The sequence below is a fragment of the Streptopelia decaocto genome, assembly GCF_964273445.1.
Source record: "Streptopelia decaocto genome assembly, chromosome: 1".
In the NCBI taxonomy this organism is placed as follows: Eukaryota; Metazoa; Chordata; class Aves; order Columbiformes; family Columbidae; genus Streptopelia; species Streptopelia decaocto.
This window is the reverse complement of record NC_138663.1, coordinates 70,087,998-70,114,303: the sequence shown is the minus strand read 5'-3', so window position 1 is coordinate 70,114,303 and position 26,306 is coordinate 70,087,998. Positions and strand designations below refer to the sequence as shown.

General features: G+C 40.3%; 1 protein-coding gene across 3 annotated transcripts in view; it reads left to right on the top strand.

Moving 5' to 3' along the window:
- Positions 1–511: 511 nt before the first annotated feature.
- FAR2 (fatty acyl-CoA reductase 2) overlaps positions 512–26,306 on the top strand; it is a 151,347-nt gene continuing 125,552 nt past the window's right edge. The window contains exon 1 of one of the 3 annotated variants that reach the window (XM_082064750.1): positions 512–589. The gene's annotated coding sequence lies outside the window, so the exon portion shown is untranslated. Of the gene's footprint in view, positions 590–1,086; positions 1,146–1,218; positions 1,295–26,306 lie in introns of those variants that run through there. The other 2 variants (XM_082064751.1, XM_082064749.1) reach the window with 2 other exon arrangements.

Below are 26,306 nucleotides of genomic sequence, written 5' to 3'. Positions count from 1 at the left end.
TTGCTGATTCTCATGTTGGCTTGAGAAGATCTTTCTAAGGGTGTATCTTTGACAGCTGAAGTGACAAAATTCATATTCATAGCAAAGGCAGGTATTTGTGGTTGAGTAGGAATGCTGCACATCTCTTTTATTTTTTTCCTAATGTTCCTAAGACAATTTATGTAATTAATATGCCGATTTTATAACTGTTTCTGTGCACAACATTCTTCCTGATCATTTTCAACACACATATAATTTCTGCTTTAAGCTGAAGAGAGAAGGAGGTGTAGTAACCTTGGAGGACACCCGAGGGACCACTTGCCCTGCCCCTTCGTCACGGATTTAGAAAGCTTTCGATTCCCCCGTTCCCCGGCCGCCTCCTTTCACCTCCAGGACGCTTGCAGGGGCTACAGCCCAGCTCTGTTTCCCGCAGCCCCCGGCTGCCCGCTCACGCCCAGCGCTGCCGCTCTCCCTGGCAGGCGGAGGAGGCGGGGGGGACGAGGGCAGGGAACGGACTCGGGGAGGTGCTGAGGAGCCGCCGCCGCTCGTCCCCAGCGCCCCGGGAGCCTGGAGGCGGCCGTGCCGCCGGGAGAGGAGCCCCGCCACCCCGGTAAGGAGAGGACAACTCCGGGAAGGAACCTTTTCTCTCCTGCTCTTCTGACTTCCTCCGAGGGCTGCTGCGGCGTGCCTGGGCAGCCTGCGGCACAGCTAACGGGGGGAGCAGGGGCGGCAGGCTGCGCAAGGAGGGGGCAGCGAAAAGTGGCTTTGCCTCACTGCTGCTTGGGCGATGCCGGCAGTGGTGGGGACCGGCGAAGAAGGGGCGGCTTGAGGCGGGGCAGAGACGGGGCCCAGTTCTGCCGGGAATGGCCACTCTCCCCCACCCCCGGTGTGCTTGGCGTGCCTAGCGGCTTCTGCTGCAGAGCTACGCCGCTTGCTATTTAGCCTGAGCTCGGCCCAACGGAAGCAGGGCCGGGCAAGGCGGAGGAGAGGAGCCGAGCCTGGGAAGCCTGAGCTGCTCTGCATCCCCAGCCAGGCAGCCTCCTCTCTGAGTAGGTGCGGCTGCAGCCGCTCGGTGAGAGAGGCGGCAGTGGGGAAGGCAGAGCAGAGCTGCTGCGTCTCCTTCCCCCGGCCGGATATATAGTATCAGATCCAGAGAGGGAAGAGAGGTTTGTAATTTTTTTTTCTTTTTTTTTTTTTTTTTTTAATTTTCTTTCTTTCCCCCTCCCCCTTTTCTTTGCCGGGAGTTGCTTGTCTGCTAGGGAAGGTGGGGGCAGCTTTTTGAAACAAGAATTGGTCGGAAAAGCGGTAATTGAAGGTAACAACTCTCTGGGAGACACTGAGGGGAAGCGAAAAAAAAACCCCAAAACCCATAAATGTGGGTGAGGAGGAGGAAGCGATGCTGTGGGATGATGTTGCTCTGGAAGGGAGGAAGGCGGCATGGGGAGCCGGCCGAGGGCGGCGGGGCCGGGCCAGCTGCAACGCCCGCGGCTGCCGCGGTGGCGGGAGGCTCCGCCGGGGCTGGGCCGGGTCGTGCAGGGCAGGCACCGCGACCCGGGGACAAGCAGCCCCGACCCAGCGCGGCGGGGCAACGGGGAGCCGTGCAGAGCCGGCCCGGGGCGGACGAACAGCGCTGGGCCAGACCCCCGGCGCTGGGCGGTGCCCCAGGGGGAGCGCAGCCGGGGATTCGGCTTCTCCTTGGGAAAGTTCAAGCCGGAGTGCAACCCTGGAAATGAGAAGGGGAGTGTGGTGACCGGCTCTTGCTGTGTTTGACAGCAGGGTTTGCTGCGGGTACTCCGGGTAGGGGTAATCTTCAGTTCGATGCTATAAAGAAAAAAAGAAAAAAAAAAGAAGGAAGATCTGATATAATTATATAATTTTAGGGGAGGCTTTCCTTTTTGTTTTCCCTGCTATTAGGCCTATATGTTTTGGTGTTTGTTTGTTTTTTTTTTTTTTTCCTTAGAGTGTAGTATTAGACAGCAATAGAGTTTTAGTTATATGAGAAGGGCTCCTTGTTCTGTTTCCTGACTGGGAAATTACCAGATAGCCCTGCTACCCACTCACCTACATGGAATCACAAAGATTTAACCCACATTTCATTGCATGATCCTGTAAGGTTATCCTCGATTTTCTAGATATTAAAGACACGTGACCTTGTCTTGTCTTATACAGTCCTTTACAGTAATGTTGGTACTCAGAACATTTTGCTTGTATATGTTTGCATTGGAGCCTTTTAAGAGCATAACTAGAGAGGAATAACTAACGGCAGACTAATCTTGCAGTGGGAAGCAGTGTAACTAAATGGGAGCTACTTTATCCAGATGTATTTCACTCTAAATTCAGTCAAAAGATTAGTTTTGCTTTTTTTTTTTTTTTTGACTGAAATTTTGCTTTCTGTGAAGGTCATTGTTAGGTTAGAAAAATGTACTCAGAAATCCCCATCTGCTCTAATTCTGTTTTGTTTGAATTTGTATTAAAATAATTGTAAAATTGAAATATTAGGTGATCCCAAAGATGTAATAAAATGTGTGGCCTTTCGGAAGCTTTTAATACCATAGATCACATTGCTTTGGCATGTTACTTCAGAGTGTAACTTTCTGTGTGTGCTGGCATTGTGGGTACCTTCATCTCCACTTGAGAAGCTGATGGCAGTTCAAAGATCTGCTACTGTAGTTTGCTTTCATTTACATCTACTGTATAAAAACATCATCATTTCCTGCTTACCTATAATGTTCTTGAATAGGAAAATGCAAGTTCTGCTCATTACTGTATACTGTACTCATCTTCTCTTTAAAATAACCACATAGTTTAAAAATGGCACTGGTAGTTGCTATAGAGAAGTTGTAAAATCACTGTTATAATGTACCGCTTCAATCTCCAGTCCTATTGTGGTCTCTCCCAAACTACCATTTTGTAGAAGCAATGTTTTAAACCATTTCCTCTGTGTTTTGGGGTGTTTGTCTAAGTGAAAGTCACTATGAACTTCAATACATAGGTGATGAGAATAGAAAATTTTGGGGAGGAGAGATGCATTCACTCAAAGGTATCTGCATTAAATGTGAAGCAATAGCAGATTTAGGCCAGCCTTTTGCTATATTTAGAGGATGTTTGAGGCTGCATCTGATACTGTAACAAAGCTGCAAATTCCTCAGTTCTGCCAACTTGGGTTTCAATTCCAGTCCCTATTAAGGCTTGTTTAGATTAGTGGTGGGTAAATGTAGTTATAAAACATCTTGAACACTATGTAAGAAAAGCGTGAGTAAACAAAACCCATAGGATGTCAGCTGGCAAAACAAACAGATATAACTAGAGAGAGACTGACAGAAAAGTAGTAGGCAATGGGCTGTTAACAGAGGCACAGTTTGCAGCTCTGTTAGAGAGGCTGCTTTCACTGATAAACTTCCCATACTTTCCTGAAAGTCAGTTCAGATCTGAAAGACCTGGATCCCAGGTCAGGTGGAGGAGTTTGAGGAGTTGAGTAGGGGTGTTGGCATGGAGAACATAGGTAATGATGGGGCAGTAGGATTGTGGCAGGCAATAAAGGTAATATGACAGAAGGCACAGAGATTGCCATTTGGTCTGCATGGTACAGTAGAGGAACACGAATGAGCAGCCTATGTCTTCATAAAGACATCCACTCCTTCTGATTTCAAGTCCTGTGGCAAAGTGTAGATCCTTGCTACCCGGGTGCAATCTGCAGCACTAGACTGTCACTGTAATAAACTTTCTTTATTTTTCTCCCTTACATTCTACGTAGGAAGCTCCTACTTCTGATCAATATGCCAGTTTTATTTTTCCCCAATAACAGGTAATTTGGGTCTATACAAGGGGCAGATCATGTGAATGAGGGCGTAGGGAAGAAGAAAAAAAAATACATGTTTTGAAATGGGAAAGGGAAGAGAGACCCATTTTAATGTGGTGATACCACAGATCTGAGTAGTTCATGGAAGCTGAAGGGCCATGGGAAGTAACATAGTGGGGTTGGGGAAACTGTACTGATGAGTGCTCAACTCATCTGGGGAATATTGCTTATTATATTGTTTGGTTTTGTTGTGTTTGTAATAAAATGTTTGGGATAATTGCTGCAGGCGATAATGTTAGCATTGTTTTGTAGATGCATTATTATCTCATTATTACTACTAAAAAGTGTAGCATTCTTATTCCCTAAGGGTTCTGGGTCCACAAAGGAGGCTTAAGGAATGAAAGTTTGAATGTTGCAATGCTCTCCAATTAAATTAGCACTAAGTTGTTAGTGGTAGGTCATGGAAAGAGTTAGGCATCTCCAGACATAACTAGAAATAAGTAAAATGTGAAGCACGTTTCCTTCCCACAAGCTCTTACACAATAGCGGTCCGGGAGCTGTTTATCTGTATTAACGTGAATCTGTGCTGGGTATAACCAAAACTTGCATCTCTGCGTGGAGCTATTCAGCAGTCATTTTAATTTGCCACAGATGTGGGCCCCTGCCAAAGATCAGCCTGTCTGCCTCACCTCTGGCTACATATTCCTGACCTCTTGCTTGTGCTGGTACTAAAACTTGTGGCCAAATGCAAATCCAGTCTTGTTGTTGCTGTTGGCCTGGTTTTCAGTTGGATGAGTTCCTGGGTCTGACTCAATGCATGACTAAAATGCACTGAGGAGTCGGCAGAGATGTACAGTTCAGGGAAGAGCAGGCTGGTCCTCATCACACTCATTTGGAGTCCCATTTGGACCAGATTAAAATTATGATGAACCTGCAGCCTAATGAGCTTGCTTAGTGCCATGTTAAAGCTTCTGCATGGCTTCCAGATTGGCTTTGGCTTGTATCCGTCTGATTTGGAGAGTGAGGAGGGGTACCTGTCTTTCACCAGTCACGTGTAGACATACTCTTCAAGGGTCCGATGAACTGAGTGAAAGAAGAAACTTGGAGGTCGAAAGGTTTTTTAAATTCCTGCATTCTTGAAAGAGATGATGCTTTACTCTGGCATGCTATAAAATTACCTCCCTCTGCTCAGGATGTAGAGCTCTTAATTTAGGTTTGGGATCAACTCTGCCACTGACCTGATAACCTCACCGCCACTGCTTCTAAGTCTGCCTATCCTGTATTTAAGTTGTAGACAGCTTCACCTGCAGTCTCCGTTTTTTTGCTCTGTGTTTGCCCATGGCCTGTGCTGACAAAGCCCAGGTTTGTGCTGCAAGTTCTTTATTGCAATGATGATACTGGCAACAGTAATTTCTCAGCACAGGATGTTCATAGCCATAGGGAGCGCTCATGGGGGAGCATTTCTCTAGTTTGCCCTCTCTTGTGAGGTCTACTGGACTTCTGTGAATTAGTCCCTGTGGACTGCTGTGTAGTGCCACCATGGGTCACCATGCACTAGCAGCATCTCATCCCTCTTTATATACAGCCACGTCTGGCAAAAGTTTGGCTTCATTTGTTATAAGAGCAAAGAGTATACTACAGTGGATGCTATGTCTTTTATTATATTTTTTCCATGCTATTTTTGAATGGTAAGCCTATAACTCATGGGTTTTTTAGTACCATCTGAGGAAGACATTTTATCTTTTTTTGTTTGTTTGTTTATGGTGTTGTTTTTTTTGTTTGTTTGTTTGGGGTTTTTGTTGTTGTTGTCTTAATTGTCATCTAAATAGTGCTTTCAGGCTTTCTTTGGAAAATGTAGTTGTCTTTGAGTAATACACAGTGTTAAAATATTAGCTAATTAGGTCTTTACACAGTGAAATAGTCAATAGTAGAATCTTGTGTGTAGGCAAATAAATAATGTTCTATTGGTAATCATTAGAATCTGGAAATCCCCTCTTCCTCAAATCTGTCTGCATTTGTTTTTGTTAAAGCATGAGGCATACTGAAGGTTTAGCAAAATAGCTGTAATTTGACCGTAATTGTGTTCAGTTCTAAGCTGTCTTTTACAAGAGTTGCTTGTATGTCTGTTTCTCTTTGTGTGTACCCATGCTGAGGCAGTTTCTAGAGACGGCAAATTACGTAGGACTCTGTTCTTTCACCCATGCTTGCAGAAAAACATACCTTAAGCCACAAAAACACCCAATTGTGTTTAACTCCAATGTTTTCTCCTTGCTTAAAGTAATTGTGGAACAGCTGTGTCCATAAGAGATGCATATTATAGTTTTTCCTCATACTTCATTTCATTTTTAACCCATTATGCCAGTATTCATCAGCTGTACCAGCTTTAGGAAGGTGTAAGTTGCCCTGTGGTGTTAATAGAACCAATACAAAATTTAATGACTGATTAATGCATGCATGTAAGAATTGTCACAAATCTGGATGCTTACAATTTGATTTCTAAGGATTTCTTTCACCCTGCCATTTCAGCAGTGTAATTCCTACAATAGACCTTAGTAAATCCTGAGTGAGGGATTCTTAATTTAGTCACAAAATACCTAGGTATGAACAGAGCATAGCAATCTTCTAAAAGGCTCTTTTACATTGCGGTACCATGGAGTTAACAATGGGCTATACAAATGGGCTTGATAGTAGCCAAAGGTGGTACCATTTAATGATTCATTGGTGGTATTTGAAATTGCTTCCATCATCTTTACAGGTGTACTGTGATATCTCAAAAGGCAGTTACAACTGATTTAACCAGTGATGTGCTGTTGCAGTGTACAGAAAGCAACAGCCTGAAGCTCGCACTGTTTTATTAGTAGTGGGTCTTTGCTTCCTAAGTGCAAATAACAGTAACATGGAGAAGGTTGTAGCTGTAGCAATCTGCACCGTTTTGGCCACGTTCTTTCGAAATACACTTTTCAGTTATTACTCTCATTGACATGAAATTTTTTTTTTTTTTTGCCTGCTGTCTCTGTTTTGAGTAATTGTGCTTGTCTGAGATTTGCTCTACATTGCAGTATCACCCTATGACTAAGGACACAACGTTATTCACCACTTGTGAAAGTTTCTCTGGTTATGCAGGGTTGAAGCATCTGAGATGCCTCCTTCAGCACCAAGGCCTTCAGAAACAAGAGCTCGTACTTTTAGCAGAGGTCTAAGGGAAGGCAGATGTTTGTGTCTGGCTTTAGCACTGAGGCATTCAGTGATACTCTCTGTTAGATATCCTTAGATATCCCTACTTATGTCAGGAGTAACATGTTCAGAAGCAACTACCAGAAGCAAAGTGGTCATAATCTGTGGTGAACAACCACAGAGCTAGACTAATGAAACCAGGAGCTCTACCAGTCTTGTTCCTGGTTGGGACCAGCTAAGACAGAAGTGTTTTTGTTGCTCCTGTCAGATGACCACCAGCTGGTTAGCCAGTATCAATGGCTTGTGATGGGCTGGGCTTTTGCAGTGAGGCAGAAGCAGTTTAGAGTTGGGATGAAGGATGTAAGCATGTGAGCTTTGTCAGTCCTATCCTGGCTTTGTGGCAGCCAGGGAGGTCAGCTGCTGCTGGCTTTCTCAAGTGAGGCAAAGAAAGAAGAGGAGGAGAACCACTTTCTCTGCCAGTATCCTGTGGAGCAGCTAGGATGGCAGAGCCAGGGACTGCTGCAAATCTTTTCAAAACCATCTGCTTTTACCAGCTGTCATTGCTTATTCACAAACACACAGTCTTATTAGGCATTAGTATTAAAAGTCTTTCTCTTTAAGTAGAAAAATAAATAAATTTATTCTGAAATTTCTCCATTATATGCCCACACCTCAATTAGGGGACTATAAAAGTGCTCTGTCATGAGAGAAAGGAGAGGAGAGGAGAAAGAGAGAGGGAAAAGGGCTTGTCTGCCCAACATAAAACACTTTCTGATGTTGTAGGCATTCACAGTGCTGTCAATGGGACTTATTTTTGTTATCAGCTCGTCTGAAATGGATGACATGATTCTGTTAAAACCTAATTCTAAGGACAATCTTGAGGGTGAAATTTTGTCATAGAAGGAGCCCTTAGCAAAACTTCTATTGCATACACTGACATCAGCTTATTCATTGCTTCTAGCTTTAAGTCAAGAGGAATGTCACAGTCCAGGACTGCTTCTGGATTTCCTTTGGCTATTGAACTGAATGTCACTGCTGTGAAGCACCCAACTCCTTTGGCCCAAAATTTTATGAAGAGATTGAGACTGTTGGTCCCCAGGCAATTAATAAGACACTCAAAGTCTCATGTATTCACATTTCTAAACTGAATGTGACAGACAGAATTACACCCTTAGTTAACCCTTGCTTCATCTAACTGCAGCCTCAGTGCTTTACTTCTGATCCTGCAGACTGCAAAGAAACAATTTGCTTGCTTTTCTGATGAAAGATCTGTTTATGCAAACCTGTAGCTCTGATAGCCATGTAGTCTAACGTTGCATGCAGTAAATTCCACTTTATTCCTGTGACTGCAGCTGGAACATCTCAGCCTTGCTCTTTATGTGTCCTATGATCCTTTCTCTAGTAATGTACATTATTGTTTTGATGTGGTTCTGCTTGTACTTGCCTATGGAGTCCTTCAGTTTGCAATCTGCAGGAATAAATGAAATCCCAGATCAAGACGTTACAGGCATTGAATGACACTGTCTTCTACTGGTGACCTCCTTCAAGCCCCCATTGCTTCTGTCTTTATTAGATACTCCAAAGCAAACTGACTAAGCTAGTATGCTCCTAGCATGGAACAAAATGTCTTCGATCCCTTCTGGACTTTTTTTGTGCCTTTATTTGTATCTGAAACAAACTTGGTGACACTGTTGCAGAGGAGAGGGCAAGGAGCCCAGAGGTACCAGGGTGTTTATGCCATGCTCTGTCATATGTATCAAAAGAACCACCAAATCTTGCACCTAGGGGCAGTAGTCAAACCTGTCAACCCTGGAAAACCTTCAGGTTTCTGCAGGTAACCAGGAACTTTTGCCATAACACTGTCTAGCATAACACTGTTTATGCTTAGTGACTGCTGCCTTGTTCCATGTCACCTGAAAGCAGCCTGTGGGTTTCTGCTATACTTGAATTCAAGGCTTCAGGGCATCCTAAATACTGTATTGATTTGGTGGGAAATGTTGGATCTTGATGTGTTTCTCAGCTAATATTTTTTTCATCTCCCCTATTTACTAATCCTTGTGTTTTCTCTTAGGCATTTTGTTTTGTTTCTTTGCCTAGTTCTGTTGCTACTAAACTGAGAGAGACGATAAGAAGACTGTCCATAAAGACTGATTTCATGCCTGGGATGTGTCACTTCACCTTCATTTTTGCCTTTCACTAACCCTTCATTGCTGCACAGCACCAGGCAAACTGCTAGCTGTGTGTTAATCCCTGTGGCTCAGAAAATAATTTAACCCATTTCTACCATGTTCTGAAGCTGTCTTGTATTTATGCTTAAAGGAGTGCTTTACAGGCAGCTGGCTCAAATCCTGCACGCTGCTGTTTGCCACAGGGTCCAAGGCAGTCGAATGCAGAGAAGAGATGTTCTGTTGCTGATATTGGAGTGCTCCATACATGGAGGATCGAGTGTTTTGGTCCAGCATTTTTTTCTGATGAATATTTGTATTGGACCATATACAACTCCAATGGAAGCAGTTGTTCATCTGCAGAGGGTAACACTGTATTCTCTACCAATTGAAAGCCTATTGCTTTGGCTAGCTCAAGGTTTTCAAGAGCTGATTAGGCATCGCTTACTGCTGTCGAACTCACTCACAAAGAATTTCCAGCAAGCAATTCAGGGGTCAGATGAAATTGTATGCTTCCAAGATGATGTGATAACATCCCATATTTAAAGATGCGGTCTCTGAAATTTACCAACAGAGCTATGCTGTTGAACCAACTGCATATGCAAAACTAAACTCTGATCTGACAGCAAGGCAATAACAGCATACAGATGCATTAGCTTGGAGGGAGGGCCTTATTTCTCTGGTTCATCTCAGTAAACCTTTGCCTGTTACATTTATCACAGCTTTGCTTTCCATGTAATAAATGGTTGTATGTCAATAGCCACCTTTCTGCTGGTGAATCATAAACAGGCTGAAGGTGTATTATTACAGAACATTTTTCTGAAAGGCTGGATTTCCCCCAGACCAGGATGGTGGCATCTGTGGGAGGACAGGCTGGTTTGTGACTGCCTGTGCTTTGCTCTTGAAGTTATATATGATTTTAAATGTTAAATTTTCAATTCTACAGGTTATAGACTGGCACATCTAACTATCAGTAGTTCACCTTAAAAATTGGGTAGTCATATTGAAAAATGAGAAAATAACATTTACTGCCAGAGTTTCCATCGCTGACCGTAAATTGTATTCTTCAAGGTGGGGAAGTTCTTGCCTTCTGAAGCAACACAATCTGCATTTATCAAAAAACAAGTACTCTACTTGTCACTAACATTTAATTTCCATGGCAACCTACGTAACTCTTGTTCTGGGAGATGAAGTAAGGTGATCTGGAGCCCTTCATAGGAATTCATCTTTGATCTAAGGTTCATGTGTTCAAAATGTTAAAACAGTCACCGTACTGTAAAAGTAAAGCTGTATTTCATTAAATGACAAGCTGCCTTCAAAGGGAGTAGTTCTGTTGTTTTCCACATACACCTACATCTAATGTGACTAATGCAATTGTGACTGTGAGCCCTTAAAGTGCTATACAAACAAAAAAGTAGAATTACAGAAGTAGGTCTCACAGCATTCCTAGATATATAGCAGGAAATTTGTGTCTTGTCTTGTGGGTAACAAGAGTAAGCAAAATTTATTATGCCTGAGAGTTGGAAGTAATAAAGATAATAGGATTCTTTTTCATGTGGTATGTGCAAGTCCTTATAGGTTATTTTTTCAGAGCTCAGATATCACCCCATATTGCTGAGTCATTTCTAAACTAAAATGGGCACCTTTGTGCACTCTTTTTTCCTCTTATCTGTTTTTCTGTCTTTGTGCAACCTTGTATCCTGTCCATTCAAAATACAGTGTCCAAAATAACCTGTCTGGGATACTTTTAATCTGAAGTGCTCGTGATTGCCAGGAGCAGCTTCCTTTAAATTAATGTACACAAAGGGCCTAAATTTTCATGTAGGTGTCCCATAGGTAGTTGTTTTTAATTCTGTATAGTTTCGTGCAAAAAATCCTGCCAAACCAGAACTTTCCACTTACACCAGTAGAAGTATTGCATGTATATGACACTTGTTTTTAAGGTTCAGGAAGATTAAGGCCAGGAACGTACATTAAGGATAACTATAATTCTGTGACAAAAAGGTAATATTTCATTGCCTCATCTTTTTAAAATGCCATGTTTTCCATACTTTCTCCTTCTGCCCTTTCACTAGGAGCATTAGCTCTCCAGTCAAGTTCATTACTTTGTCCAGTTTGAAAATTTACCTTATTTTTTTTAAAAGGCAAATTCTGAAAGAATCTGACTGAAAAAAAAAAGATAAAATAAGTCAGCTTTCTCTTTTCTTTGTCCTCCTATCCATAAATTGTAAACCTATGACTGTAGAAGCCATTTCTTTGTGTTGAGCGTTTCTTGATTGTTCAAATCAGTCCTTTAAAATATTGCAAATATCTGGTGTAGTGTTAGCAAGGGAACTTATGTTTTGATGTCTTAGGGTAAACATAAAAATTATATTAATATATCTCCACCAGAACCGCAAGGTATGAGAACAAAATATGCTGGACCAGAAGGTGAAGTGGTCTCAATCATCTTGAGAATATATTCTGCCAGAACATGTTGATTTTATTGGTATAGTAAGTCTCTTGCATTTGTACTTTGTGTTTACTCATATGGTTATTGCAGGTGTGCATTTTCTCTGTAATATTGTGGTATTAGTACTTGAAAACAAAAGGAGCATAGCAAAGGACACGAGCGATATGCTGTGGTGCAAGGACATGGGGAAGTTAGGTAAATGTGTTGGATTTGAAGTCACAGATAAAGCATATGGCTGGTGTGCCATATGCTGAATGAAGAGGAGCGAGACAGTGCTCTGCATTTCTATTTCCCACTTCACTGTGAACAATGAATATGAGATTAACACAGTACAAATGCAATGTATTAACACATAATGTAGCGAGTAGTGTTTAAAATGATGCATATGGTGGAAATGACTTGCCTTCTTTTGTTCTAACTTAGCGCTGAAAGTTGGCAACAGCATAGTGGCATTTGTCTGAAGACCCCTGGAAGGAGTCCCCTACATAAAGTTTGGGTCCTCTTGTTTTTTAACTCAGAAACAAGTTGCAACAAGTCTGCAGCAAACTGTAGGTCCCTGGTAAATTCAGAGGAAAGGGTGTGTAGCAGTATTCCACTGAGCATTCAGAAAGGTAACCTCACAGGTTTGTCAAGACAGCAGTGAGATCTCTAATGCCAGGGAAGGAAACTCTACTGGCCCTCTCTCTTTTCCCCAGAGGAACCACAGCCTAGCAGAATCCAAACGGAATCTAGTAATTTTAGTCCTGTTAAGCAAGTATAAGATCATGTGTCAGAACAGTGATCGATTATTTTTCTTCATTCCTCCCGTTATTTTGAAGATGCTCTTAAGGGTATGGCCAAAAGTTTCCTCTTTGTGCTATGGGCATTTCTCAGCTTTTTCCTGTTTCTTAATCAGTATTTAGAGGTCAAGTTTTCCAGAGATTTGGATTCTCTTCTTTCTAATGTTGCTGGCTATTTGTGAGAAGTACATTTTGCTGAACGGCTGGTCATTAAGATTAAGGGGTAGAGCACTTTCCTATTTTATAAGGGTGAAGTGAGGATAAATACTGTGTTCTCAGAGCTCAAGCAGTGTGGAATTGAGTGTGTTGGCAAGAGGTGTCTCACACTGTTTTACAGTGTGGCGCACTGAGCAAGAGGCATGGTAACTCTCTATTGCCTAGGAGAACATAATTAAGCACTGCTGCACAGGAAACAAATAATATTTTACTCTTCAGAACTACATAGATATTCAAATCCATCAGGCTGAATGGGATTTATGCTAGGATACTGAAGGACATAGGTGATGCAATTGCAGTACTGTTATCTATGAAAAAAGATGACAGACAGGTCCCCAAAGGGTAGGAAAAGGCTATCATTACACTCATCTTTAAAAACAGTAAGAACGAGAGTTCAGGCAACTATAGGCCAGTCAAGCATACCACAATCCCTGGAAATATTATTAATCATGTCCTTGGGTAATTTCTTTCTAAATGTGAAGAGGAACAGAAGGTAATGAAGAACAGTTGGCCCAGATGTACCACAGACATGTTGTACTTGACCAACCCGAGTGCCTTTTGCAATTAAATGACTAATTATGTAGATGAGAGTGCATCAGTGGACATAGCATTTCCTAACTTTGACTTCAATGAGGTTTATGTTAACCCCTCTCACTGAGGAAGCTGTGGAAGTATGGGCTGGAGATATAGACTGTTAGATTGGTTAAAAATTGCCTGGATATCTGGGTTCAAAGGGTAGTTTCAATAGCTCAGTGTCTCATTAGAGTCAAATAAGAAGCAACCCGTAAGGCATTGGACCAGTAGTATTACATCTCTGGTAATTACTTAGATGGTGAAACAGAATATGCCCTGAGAAAGTTGTACAGGGTGTTTCAAAAAGATGAACTCAATTTGAAATCACTATATCTCTGCAACTACGAACCATCCATGAATGAAACTCTTATCACTTGAAAGCGTGGGACATAGAGTTTCAAATGATTACTGTTACATGCCTCATTAAACGATGTGTAAATTTTTGTGTAATTGTAATAGTGTTGCCATCGTGAAATATACTGCTTTGAAACTGGGTCCATCTTTTTGAAGCACCTGTAGATAACTTTCATTTGACAGGAAAGAGAGTTTAATACATGAAATGGTAGAAATTCAGTCCAGCTGGACCTTGAGAAACCTGAGATTTGGGTCAACGGAAATCTCATGAAGTTCTGTAAGAACAATTGTGAAGTTCTGTGCCTGTGCAGATTAACTCTGTGCATCAATACAGGCTGGGAAACAACTAGCTGAACAGAACATCTGTGGGAAAGCAATGAAATATTATGGTGGTTGTCAAGTTGAAAATGAGCCAATGATTCATTTTCATTGGAAATAAGGCAAATGGCATAGGGGTCTACATTAAAAGCACAGCCAGCAGATCACGTAGTTGTTATCCTCCTCAGCACTGCTGAGTACTGTGCTTCTCCAGTTGGTTTCTAGGTTCCTCAAATGAAAAGGAAGATGTTAAAAAAATGGAGAGAGGATTCAGCAGAAAACTACTGAGGTGACTGGGGCCATGGAATCCATAAGCCATGAGGAGACGTTGAGGGAGGTGGGCTGATTTAGTCAGGAAAAAAAAAAAGAGGTCAAGGGGCAATCTCACTGCTTGTCACTGCTTGAAGAGGAGTTGTAATACAGTGGCTATGGAGCTGAACTCCTCTCATTGGCAGCAGGTAGCATAAACAAGGCGCAACTGTCACAAGTTCTAGCTTGAGAAGTTCAGACTGGCCATTAGGAAAATGTTTTTCACCAGGGACAAGCCCATATTAAAATGTCACCCAAAGAGTTGTTGGAATCTCTGCTTGGAGGTTTTCAAGATTCAGCTGGACCAAGCTGTGGATGACCTGATCATCTAGCATTGTTGGCAAGTGAGAGTTGAACTGCTGATCTGCAGCAGTCCATTTCAACAAGCTTTTCTGTGATTTTAACTTCAAAGAAGTTAGATTCTACCCAGAACAACAGGGCTGTGCAATGTGGACAAATAATTTTGTAAGGTTGTGAAATTTGTGTGTCAACAATGATGGACAAGGAATGGTGGACAATGGTTTTTCTCCCTGTCCTCAGCTTGAATTGTATTCATGTACAATGCATCCTTAACTCTATATGATATTATGTGGTTTTATATTGCTTAGCCATTTTCAAATTTTCTTCACTTTCAACATATGTTTGGGAAAACAAGTGTTCATGTGACCATAGGAATCTGAGTAATTTTTATTTAAGTTGAATTAAGATTAATCATTAAGAATTACATCTCTTTTTAGCAATTTCTTCTCTCTTCGTGGTATGCCAGGAGCTGTAGAAATATACAGAAATATTTTGTTCAAACTAATTTGTCAAAAATAAACAATGAAAAATATGTGAGGAAATCAGCTGTCAGGATCATACTATATTTGTTTTCACAGATCAGTGTTGATGACTGTCTGTTTTCAATTGAGTTGATTCCTTATTTTAAACCTGATTGCTATTATGAGTGCTGCAAGATTTAACTGAAGGAGCCAACTCATGGGAAGGTGAAAAAATAATAAACTAAAAGCCAGGACAACTGGGAGTATGATTTTATCAGTAATTCAAGGTAGGAGTAGAGACAGACAGAATTAGGTCAACCTTTGCAAGAAAAAGAAACACCTTAAGTCCCGTTGACAGAAGCCTGTGGGTTGGAATGTTACAGTACATCCTGGGCACCAGCCCTACCTTGGGGCTGGCCAGGAAAAGGTACTGCAGTCACATGTTGGTCATCCTTTGTCATTTGTCTGGGTTCTGGATTAACACCAATGCCAGCTGCATCAGGGGTAGGGCCATGCAAATTTGACTATACCATTTCAGGGCTAATTCCAGTGCCAAACCAGTTTTATTTCTTTCATTTAATGACTGAGCCAAGAAACCCTGCAGATCTGAAATTGCTGGAAGTCAAACCAGTTTAGGGGTATCAGATCTCATTTAGGTTGCTTGTGATTATGTAGAGAACCAGAGAAAAAATAAAAATATTTTAAAAAATATTAAGAAAAGAGGAAAACAAACCCAAAAGAGGAAAACAAACCCAACTAACCAAAAAAACAAAACAAAACACCATTTTGTGTTCTGAATCTATGAGTCATTTTGGAAAAGCCTAGATTTAAACTCTTGACTTCAGCTGATTCTGGGAAAAATGCTCCAGTAACTAAAACAAACAAAACCTCACTTAACATGTGGTCATGTACCATAAAAAATAATGATATGTAGAAATAATGCTCTGAGTAGATGTGGATTTCCTTCCTATGGTTGGTATTGCTATAGCAACACTTCCCTCCAGACCATGACTGTCATTACAAAAGTTGCTTTTGATCTTATATGTGGTAGATTATATCTGTATTCATCTAGAAACTGAACATGCTAATGTCAAATGAAATATTTGCTTTTTGTGTTCATCCCCCCTCGATTTTTTTCATTTCAACAAAATAGTTTTGTTTTTAGGAAATTTCCTTTATCAGTTTTTCAGGAAGTTATTGGTAGATGTGAACAGTGTTTTTCACTCTCAGGGTTTAATACATTTGGTACAGCTTAATTTAAGCATCAGCATTTGCTACAGCAGTTTTACTGGAAAGATTTCTGGTAGGAATGTCTCTGCTTTTGCTGTCTGAATTTTCACAAGAAGATAATCAAGATCCAGCCTAGATCTCTGAGGAGGCAAATCTGAAAAAAAAAAAAAAAAAAAAAAAAAAAAAGAAATAATTTATATGTGGAATATTTTGAAAATAGATTTCAAAGAGAATATATCCCTGACAAACATTTATTGTGTAAACTTAAATCTCATTATTCATGTAATGGGGGAATGTGTATATTCATATTTGTTTCCAATCCAGCAGCAAAAGCGGCAGCCAGGGAGTAAGTGTATACACAAGTCTTGTCTAAATAGAGAGTGTAGAAAGCAAATTGCCACCATTAGATTTGTTCTGGTGATCTTCACCAGGGCTTCCAGATGTATGACTGAGACCTTGGTGGTGAGAACTTTACTGAGAAATATCAGTTTTCTGGTAAGCTTCAGTATTGCACAGGCAACACCAATAGTACAGTGAAACAACCCTCTCAGCAGAATGCCTTACTCAGCTTGCAGTTCCAGGTGCCCCATGACACAGCGGTGTGAGGGCTCCCCTATGTGCCAGCTTATTGCAGTGCCATCCTGATGCATCTCTTCAACCCATGGGGCCAGTGCTGGCCCAAAAGCTGCTCGGCAGCTTTCCCCTGCAGTCTGATTCAAGAGCTTTCTGCCAGATGGGGCGTTTCTGGACTATGAGGCATGAGAACCAAGAGCATGGGGGCAAAATGCAAGAGATCTCCAGTTGTTTTGTATTGATCCACTAGCTCAATGTTGTCAGCCTTTAGTAGGCACTATTAAGTTCAACTAGCAAAATACAGGTTCTCGTGTGCTCTGGGTCCTGAGGCTGTAATAGCTCAGTCATGGTATGGCTTGGATCTTTATCTGGTCTGGCACTACATCTAGGCAGGAGTTTTTTCAGCAAGTCAGAGCTTGGAGCAGCTCGGTCACTTCAGCAGGCAGCAAACAACTGTGTTCAGTTGAGTTTGCTAATTCATCTGTGTTGTGTCTCCTGCTTTCTGGTTGACTCTGCACTGTTGTCCCTAATATGCCTTTTACCTATTGTCTGCCTGAATGTGAACTGTATTTGACCAGAGTCAACGAATCTGAACGTGGTTGTTAGACCACACATATAAACCCTCAAGTCCCTAGAAATTAGCATATATAAACCTAATTCTGATTAAACGCCATTATGAAATGAACTTAAAAAAAAAAAAAAAAATGAAGTGACAGCAGCTAAGGTAGGAGTGCAATAGCATGTAATTACAATTTAACTCAGAAGCTGAGGGGTCGTCGTTATGAAAATAAATGTGCAAATCTGTTCGAGGCTTTGTAGTTCTCTTTTGAATTCCTTGGATATGATCTCCTATTTCTCCAAACCTCTGAGTGGCCCAGCTGATAAATCCCACCAGGGTTTGCAGTAACAAATGATAGGCATGTAGCTTTGAAATAAATTGTAATGTTACCTGGATTTCTTGTTCCTGTTTTCTTGTAATATATGGCTTGTTTGGGGCTGTTTTAAATTCCACTTTGTGCTTAGAATTTGGATTGTGTTTTACTTGAAAGATTCAAGGCTCTCAAGCTGGGACACAGGTACAGTTTACTGAAGGACCTTTGACTACGTAGTATAGGTAAGAAGAATTGTTTCTGGCCCCCTTGTATAACACCAGAGGAACACCTAGTACAATCCCACCCCTTCTCTTTCTTTCAATGAGTTACTGAGAAAAGACTTGTCTAAACCTCAGGCTGTAACTTAGTTGCTCCTCTCCTGAAATGCCTTCCGCAGAAGGCCCCCAGTAACACCCCTGTCTCCATGTGCTTGGCGTCCTAGATCATGAGGAAAAAAGAGACTGTTGTTATTCCACAAAAACATGTAGAATAGAAGTAGAATTGCTTGTGTCTCTGGAGGAAAGAAGAGGGAGTGCCACATATGGCTGATGGTTTATCATCACATTTTACTGATGTTTTTTGGAACTTGAAAATGTTTAAAACAAAGCTGGTTGCTGTGTGAGTAGTAGCAGCACCACATGGCCATCTGAGAGTAATCAGAACCAGAAACACACCAATGCCTCCAAATCTTGTAGTTAAGCTGGTTACAAGCTAGTTATCACAGGAGTCATCATGGACTTTATATATATAAGTGGACAGTCAGCTGCATATTTGGAACACTGTTCATAATGGAAATTTTATGTAAATACCAGCATGGGATTATAAAGTCTAATGTGGCAAAATTTGTAGGCAAAACTTTTTATGTGCAAAAACGTACCTAAAAGTGGGTCCCAAAGGCAGTGAACCGCTTATCACACAGGTCTGTGAAGTCTCGTGCATCCAGTGTTAAGAGTCATTCCATTGGTCTTTCTTCCCCAAAATTCCATCTTTGTGGCTGGCCTCTCCTCAGCTTCAGGCTATACCTGATGGCGAGAGCTGGTGGAGTTGGAGACACATCATTAGGCTGGACTGTGCTGCAAGCCAAGTTTTGCCTCCCAGCAAAGCCTACCTGAGTGATGTTGGACATTGAATGCTTGCTTTCTTCATGATCTGAAAACTTAACATATGCATCAGAGGACCCTGATGTATCCCATCTTTTCTCTATGCTAGTGCAGTGTCTGTCTTTCACACTGGTGTTGGAATAATCGGGATCATGTTATGTAATATTTTATTATTTTTAGGAGTAATAAATTAGATCTGTAGTGAAATTTCAGCAGAATGAATGACATATGTCTTTTTGTGGTGACTGACGATTTCTGTTTTACTTTTTTCATGTGGTTAAAAAAAAGTGTTAAGGAAACGACAGTTGCAGAGAGCTTGATAACCAGGCTACAGAAATCTCTGTTGTGCAAAAATGGAGGATGTTTTAGGGAAACAAATAAGTATCAATGTTTGTTCTGGTTTCCTACTAGAGAACACAGTATTTCTAGCTTGAATATCATGACTATGGCAACATCCTTTCTAAGCCCTTAGCTCACACTTCAAAAGACAGGGCTGTATATGTGGCTTTTGCTCTGCTCACCACATTTCTTGGTCATGAATTCTGACCTTGTCAAGTGGATTGTTTTCATAACTGCTAAGCAACAGCAAAAGCCCAAACCACAAAGCATTAGTAGACCAGCAAGCTAAATTTCCGCCGCCTCCTACCATGAAATGGAGTCAGTCTGTATGTTGCAAGTGCAGTGAACTGTAGAAACACAATTTGGCAAAGTTTGAAGGCAAAACTTTGTTTGCTTCTTTTTATTGGAGTCTACTGTCTTATTAAATCTCATAATTGTGAAGGCAGATGGCTTTTTTTATGACCCAGAATAATTCAAAACCTCAGTAAAAAGGGAACGTACTGTTGTACCTGTCAGTTAAATGGATACATTCAATACATCAAAACTGCTTTGCATTTCCTCCAAATACCAGTGGGTAATAGTTCCCGTATGCTGAAAACTGGAAGGGAAATGCGTTACAATGCTGGATGCAGTTTTTTTAAGAGAACCAAGTCAGTGGTTTTCATTCAGGTATTAAGTTTGTCAACTGTAGTAGTTTAGAGTTTTTTAAAGTTGTTGCAAATGCTTCGTTTTCTAGCTTAAAGAAGCGTATTGAACGCTGTGTAAATACAAATGGGCAGTAGTGTCACTTTTCTTTTTAAATTTGATCACTGTAAATTTTACTTTGTCTAATGAAGCCTGTAAACTAAGCAGATGAGTTGGGAGCATATAACCTTGGATCCCTTCCCCTGTGCCTGACTCATAGACACTTTGAGCTTCAGGGTGATTCTCCTTGGATTCTGTTATCCTCAAGGGGTATCAGTTTTGCCAGGCTTGACTATTCAGGAAACATAAGTCATGTCTTCAAAAACCATGAGAAAGTACTGAATAAGAAAACAATAGGACAAACGAGCAAATCTGTTTGAATTCATGATCTTTACTCTTATCTTGCTGCAGTAATTGAGGCTACAAAAGCAGAATTCATATGTAATCAGGGAGTCCAGGAACTGGCTATTCAACTAAAACACTACTGCAAGGATTGTTCTGGTATTGCTAAGGACAGGAATACTGTAATTTGGGCACAGTCTGTATGTAACAGATACTTAGCTATAACTAAAACCAATCTATCTTGTGTTGGATGATGTCTGCTGGTTTTTGAATACTATGCCACTTTCTCCATGCATAAGCTATCGGTTCATTTCACTTATAAGCAAGGCAAAGTTTGTTTTTTTTTATTTAGTTGAGGGAAGAAGCCACTGAAATCACATAACAATCCATTTATTGAAAACATTGTTAGGTGATAGGTACAAAACATGCCAGAAAATGTAGCTTATTTCATCTTCTGGGTTATTCCTTGTTGCAAAATAAAATCAAAGCTGCCCCAAGAAGATCATTACTTGGAACAGTTGAACTCTGTATAGTTTTCATTTTGATCTGTTTGGTTTATATTGTTTAAGGAAACTTAAGCACCTTGTTTCCTTTTAGCACAATGTACTTTGCCTTGTTGGTGTTAGCTCAAAGCTAAGACTATAAATAACACTGAATTTTTGTCGGTATGCAGCCAAATGCTCTTTTGCACCCTAGACTTTGGTTTCTTATATGTTACAAGTAGAAGGGAATGAGAGATGCGATTTTTGCCAACTGGCTCACACATGAGCAAGAATTTTAACTTATCACTCTTCTCACAACCACTTGTTTTCCTCAGTTTTCATTTTGAACTTGTCTTTTGCATGTTGCCACATATGGTAAGTGAAATTGAACAAGTTTTACTCAGGTTCAAGTGACAGTTAATTGTCTGTACACTTCAGATTTAAGATATATAGGTTTAAACACCTTTTAGCAAATTTGGTCTGGTTAGTTATCCTTTGAAACCAGATTAACTTTATGTGGCTTTGAGTGTGTAATTATAGGCATTGCGCAATTTTATTTTCTCATAAACACTGTTTAGCTGCCACTGATTTAATCTTAATTAAACTTACAGCTTCTAGGATCATGTATTTCAACTTCAGCTTTAAAGTTAAGATCTAGCAATTCTATATGTAAACATCTCCTGAGGGATTTGTTTTGTTGGTTTTTGGTTTGTTTGGTTTTTCTTTTTTGAAAAGGGAATGTTTATTGTCTCTGTTCCAAGAACTTCCACATCTAATATGTAGTGTTTTGATTTACAAAACAATTTATTTGCATTTTCTATTTCATTAAAAACATCATTGAGTATAGTCATTTTTAGTTGCAAATTTGTGTTGGCGTGTAGTGTTGTAATCTTTGTTTTGACTATTTGCTACAGGCCAAGTGAAATGAAAGGCTTTTCTATCTGATAAGTTTCCTCTGCTAGAAAGTAGGCATGGGTTCATCAACGTGAAAAGAAAGGAGTAAAGGGGCCAATGCATGACAAACATCCATTTAGAATATAAACATTGTTAATTTTCATGCAAACTTGTGCAGGTACCTGTGGTCTATATCTGATTGCAAAGTGCAAAGATGCTGAAGTTCATTCAAGGTGTGACTTGCGGGAGTTAAAGACAGGATTATATTTCATTTATTAATATTCTATGATTAAGCATCTTGGGCTTTTGAATATCCCATGTCTTCTGTCAGCACCTGTGATTCATATAGAGGTACAGTCTTATAGTCTAAACAGGTACATGTACTTTTAATTCTCTTTGAAGTTATAACCTTTTAGAACTTCATAATGTGTTTCCGTTTGAAAGATGTGCTTTGGATACTCTTCTGAACAGGAATATGTTTCAAAATCATGGATTTAATGAGGTCATCCTGACTTATTCCTTGCTATGTTAAGGCACATATTATGTCCTTGTAATTCTCTTACTAGCTCATTCATTCTCAAATTCTAACAATGATTTTTTAATATATGCGGTCAATGAAATTAAACCAATTTGTAGTCTGTGAAATGTAGTCAAGTGAAGAGAAAGTGTATGTCAAAAAAGAATGTTATGTCTCTAATTGTTTTGAAGAGGTTTCCTAACAACAGAGTCTTTTCTGTAATTATTTTTTTTAACTCTTTATGGTCATAGTAAGCTTAAAAATTTCAGATGTAAGAAAATCAAGTTAATTATTTCATTTAAGATAAATGACTGCAGAAAATAACATTTGAAGCTGTGTATAATGTCACCTGTCTTAAAGATGATTGGCAGTCTGCTCAAAAATAATTCAAAGACATCTATTTGTAGGAGAAAGAAGGTAGTACCAAGCTCACTAAGAGATGCTACGATTTTGGTACAGCAGTTGAACCTGTGGGAATTCAGTACTACCCTAACCGTAGACCACCAGAACCTATTTCAACAAACGTAGGGCTTTCTCCCCACAGGAATTGCCTTTTGTTGTTGTCATAGTAATTTTTTGCTTTCTTATCTTTTGCTTGTGTGACCTGTTATTAGTGCTAAGCTTAGAGGTTGAAGATGAACTTGGAAACATCCTTGTCCTTCATGCCTCAAGGCCTTCACCAGCCTCGCTGAGATAAGGTTGCTGCTGCTCACCCTTGGCTTCTGCTGCATTCTTCCAGTTGAAACAGAGTTAACCTCATCATGAGGATTTTCTGGTTAGGTTCGGTTTGACTCTAGTAGTGGCATGCTACTACATAATTTACAGACTATAGCATGCTTGAATTCCTTACACTGCTTGATTTGTTAACTTTGGGAAGTTTGGAATACTTCTCAAAAAGTTACTTTAGAGGCAATATTTATGCATAATTTCTTGTCCTTTAATTGCTGTTAACAGTGTGCCTAAATAAAACCACAATCCAAAAGCTGTGGTCACTCCAGGAAGAGCAATGTACACTGTGCCCTGAAATTCAGAAAACCACTTCATTAATTACAAAATTATGTGTCTTGGATGAGTCTCTGGTGGACCATAGAGACTGGTTCCTTGAATTGTGGCAGCACTAATTGCTACTCACTGTCCTTGCTATTATAATTTGCAATTAAGCCTAGTTTCAGATGCGGTTTGCTTTGGGGTTTTTCTTACTTGCCAAGCAGTGCATTAAAGCCAAACCACTTTTATCCCGAACTTTTATACGTGCATGCAAAGCATGCTTCAGGGTGTTCCGAGCCAAACAAATGCTTGACAACAGAGAGGAATTCTTGTTGAGTTAGTAAACTTTGGGTACCACAGGCAATGTTGTGGAACAGGTGTTAAAAGCAAACAGCTTACACTGAGTGCTTCCCTCCAAGGCAAAAGTGAAGGAACTGCAAGAAGATGCCTTCCAGTTGATCAAAGCCCTAAAAATCCTACTGGAGTCTGAGTTGCTCTTCTCCTAGGTCACTGCAGATCTTTATAGCCATTTCTGGATACAGCTCTGAGACAAGAGGGGAAATGGAAGGGTTAAGAGCATTGGTTGTGCCTCCTGTTGGCAGCATCTTCTGTCACCAAGTGCTGGAGGCTGAGGCTCAGCCAAAAGTGGTTGGCAGGAAGCAGAGCACACTTGGAGGAGCTGCCAGTGCCAAGGAATGATTCTTTCTTTTGAGCTTTGGCTAGAAATGCAATTATGGGAGGGCAGTTCTGCTGATATGGCAAATACCGAACTGCTATTCCAAGCTGAACAACTGATATAGATTGAAGATGAGAGCACAGTGCTTTGCAAAATCCATGTGCTTAGCTCTCAAAGCTGTTTTTGAGAAGATAAGAAAACAGAGGGAGACTGAAGATGCCATTTCCACTAAGCTTTATGTCTGTATCTTTCAGAATTAAAACTTCACTAGGCTGTAGAAGACCCACAAGATCTGGTAAAAGTGAATTTGGAAATTGTAAAGAGCAGCACCCTCTGCATAATTGCTGAGTTTGAAGCTGAGCACTACTGTAGCTAAAACCTAATAATGTTATGGAACATAGTCATATCTTTTGCAGGCTTCCTTTCAGACAACCGAACAGTTCTTTACAGCTGCTTTTAAAAATTAATTTCAGAAGTTGGACTCTGAATAGAGATAGAAAAGTTAGGATTTTGTATTTTACTAGTTCTAAGTGGAACTATGGAGATGGAAAGTTTCCTTAAGAAGGTCAGTTTTCAGTTTGGCTTGAAGAAAATGCAGTAACTTGGTTTGTCGTGCTGTCTTTCTTTTATTTAACTCTGAACAATTTCTGAAATTATAAACATCAGATGATTCCTTGTCATACATTTCATTTGACCAAGACCCATTTCCCCATGAGTGCCAGGGAAGTATTAGTATTAATGGCTATTGGAATTAGGGAGAAATGTACCACTTAACCACAGTGCAAGCATGACTATGTATTCAGGCTCTTACTAGTTTTGTCTGTTCTTTAACAACGATCATGATATTTGGGGCATACTGCTTTGTCTCTATTTTTTAAAAATCCTGACAAAACTTTAGTTGTCTCATTCTCCCACACATTTGGCTCTCCAGCAGGTCTCAGGGATGTAAATGTACTTGCTAAAACGTCAAAGGTGAATAAGCTAGGAAGAGTATAGGCAAATTTTTTCACTTGGGAATGTTGTCATCTTTGTTACACATCTTGTGTTTCCTGAGATGTTTTTATTTATTAAGGGATTTTGTTTTGAACTAGTGAACCTAAGAGATCATCAACAAGGATGTCCTGTTTTACTGGTTTTTGAATAATTTTCACCATAGAAAGAAGGAAGGAAGGAAGAGAAGGAATATTTTACTTTTTTTTTGGCCCCAAGCATTATGCAGTAAAAATTGTCTCAGCTTTTGCCCAACATGGTATTTTACCATTCTGGGGAAAAGCTGTAGTTCTGCATGTGTATGCAGCATCCTAGAATGACAGGCTCAACATAAGCAAACTGCATGTAACAACAGGCACACCATGGGAACATCATCTTTTGTCTTGGCAGTGACCTCCATCTCAGAGATCCTGAAGTTATAACTTTTTTTTTTTTTTTTTTTAATCTTGGACTCTCGTTTTATTTTATATTTTTCTCTAAACTGCGCATCTACCAAAATAAGAAAATTAGAATATTTTCATTTGTATTTATTAATAAATTCTGCCACAAAAACGTCAGGAGCTTTATGTTTAGATAGATTATGTAGGAATGATAACATGAGAGCAATCCTGAATTACAACATCAAACCTAAGGGCAAAGACATGGGAAGTTGAAATCAGTGCCAAGACTTGTCATCTACTCAATTTGCTGAGCTTTTTAGGTGTTTCGTGTTGCCCCAAGCTAGGATGACACAGAAAAGAGCAGGAGGTACCAGCATCTATAAAATCTTCAGATTGGTACCTGATGTTCAGATTGGTATCTCTCCCTGCCTTCCAGTCTCAACAACTAGTGTGGTACATGGTAGGAACCCACTTCTTTCCCAAGAAATAAATTGATCAAATTGGCATAAACAGTGTTTCTGAAACTTTTTGGATTTGTGAAAATTAAAACATTTACATCTCTATATATTCTTTCTACCTCTAGATTTTGGTAGTCTTTCATAGACCCCCTTAGTCGTCTTTGGCCACAGTCTAGGCCATCTGGATCAGTCGCAGAAAACCAGGAAAGAGATATCATGGAAGAAGGCTGTTTGTTGCCTGTTAACTTGATAGTGTCCAGCTGAGAACGTCTTTATTGTAAGGTGTACAAAGAGTGATTTCCAGCAGAGAAGACTGAGCAGCTGCTTCTTTCCTGGCTTGTCCTTCAGAGCCACTGGTTTCACAGATCAAAGGCTACTACCTAGAGTTTTATTGTCACTGATGTGCACGTAACGAATCTAGTTGCTGGAGATGGTAAGAAATGAACAGTTTCAGTCACCTTTTATATCTCCTCACCAGGTGGGAGGCAAATTGAGTGATTGCTTCTTTAAACTTGAGAGTTAAGCTTCAGGAAGTTACTTTCCATTGTAGCTGGAGTACCTCTATGAAAGAGGAAACCTAAAAAGCAGCCAAACAGGGACAGCTGGAGGCATTAGTTGGATGCTGCTTTAAGATGGTTTCATAGCAATACCATAGAAGAGTGGGAGGCTTAATTAGAAGTTGATAACAAGTTGTAAATCTTTCTTAAAAATAACTCTTAATGTGATTTCCTAATTCTGCCTATCTAGGTACAAGGAGTTTTGTGGTATGTGACAAATGGAAGGAATAGTGCTGTGATTGGCTTTTCGTGTAATGCCACATTTTTCACAAATGAGATGTACAGAAAGCTTTTCCTTTGCTTCCCTCTCCCTCTCAATGTCTTAAAATAAGTGGAAGTGTATGTA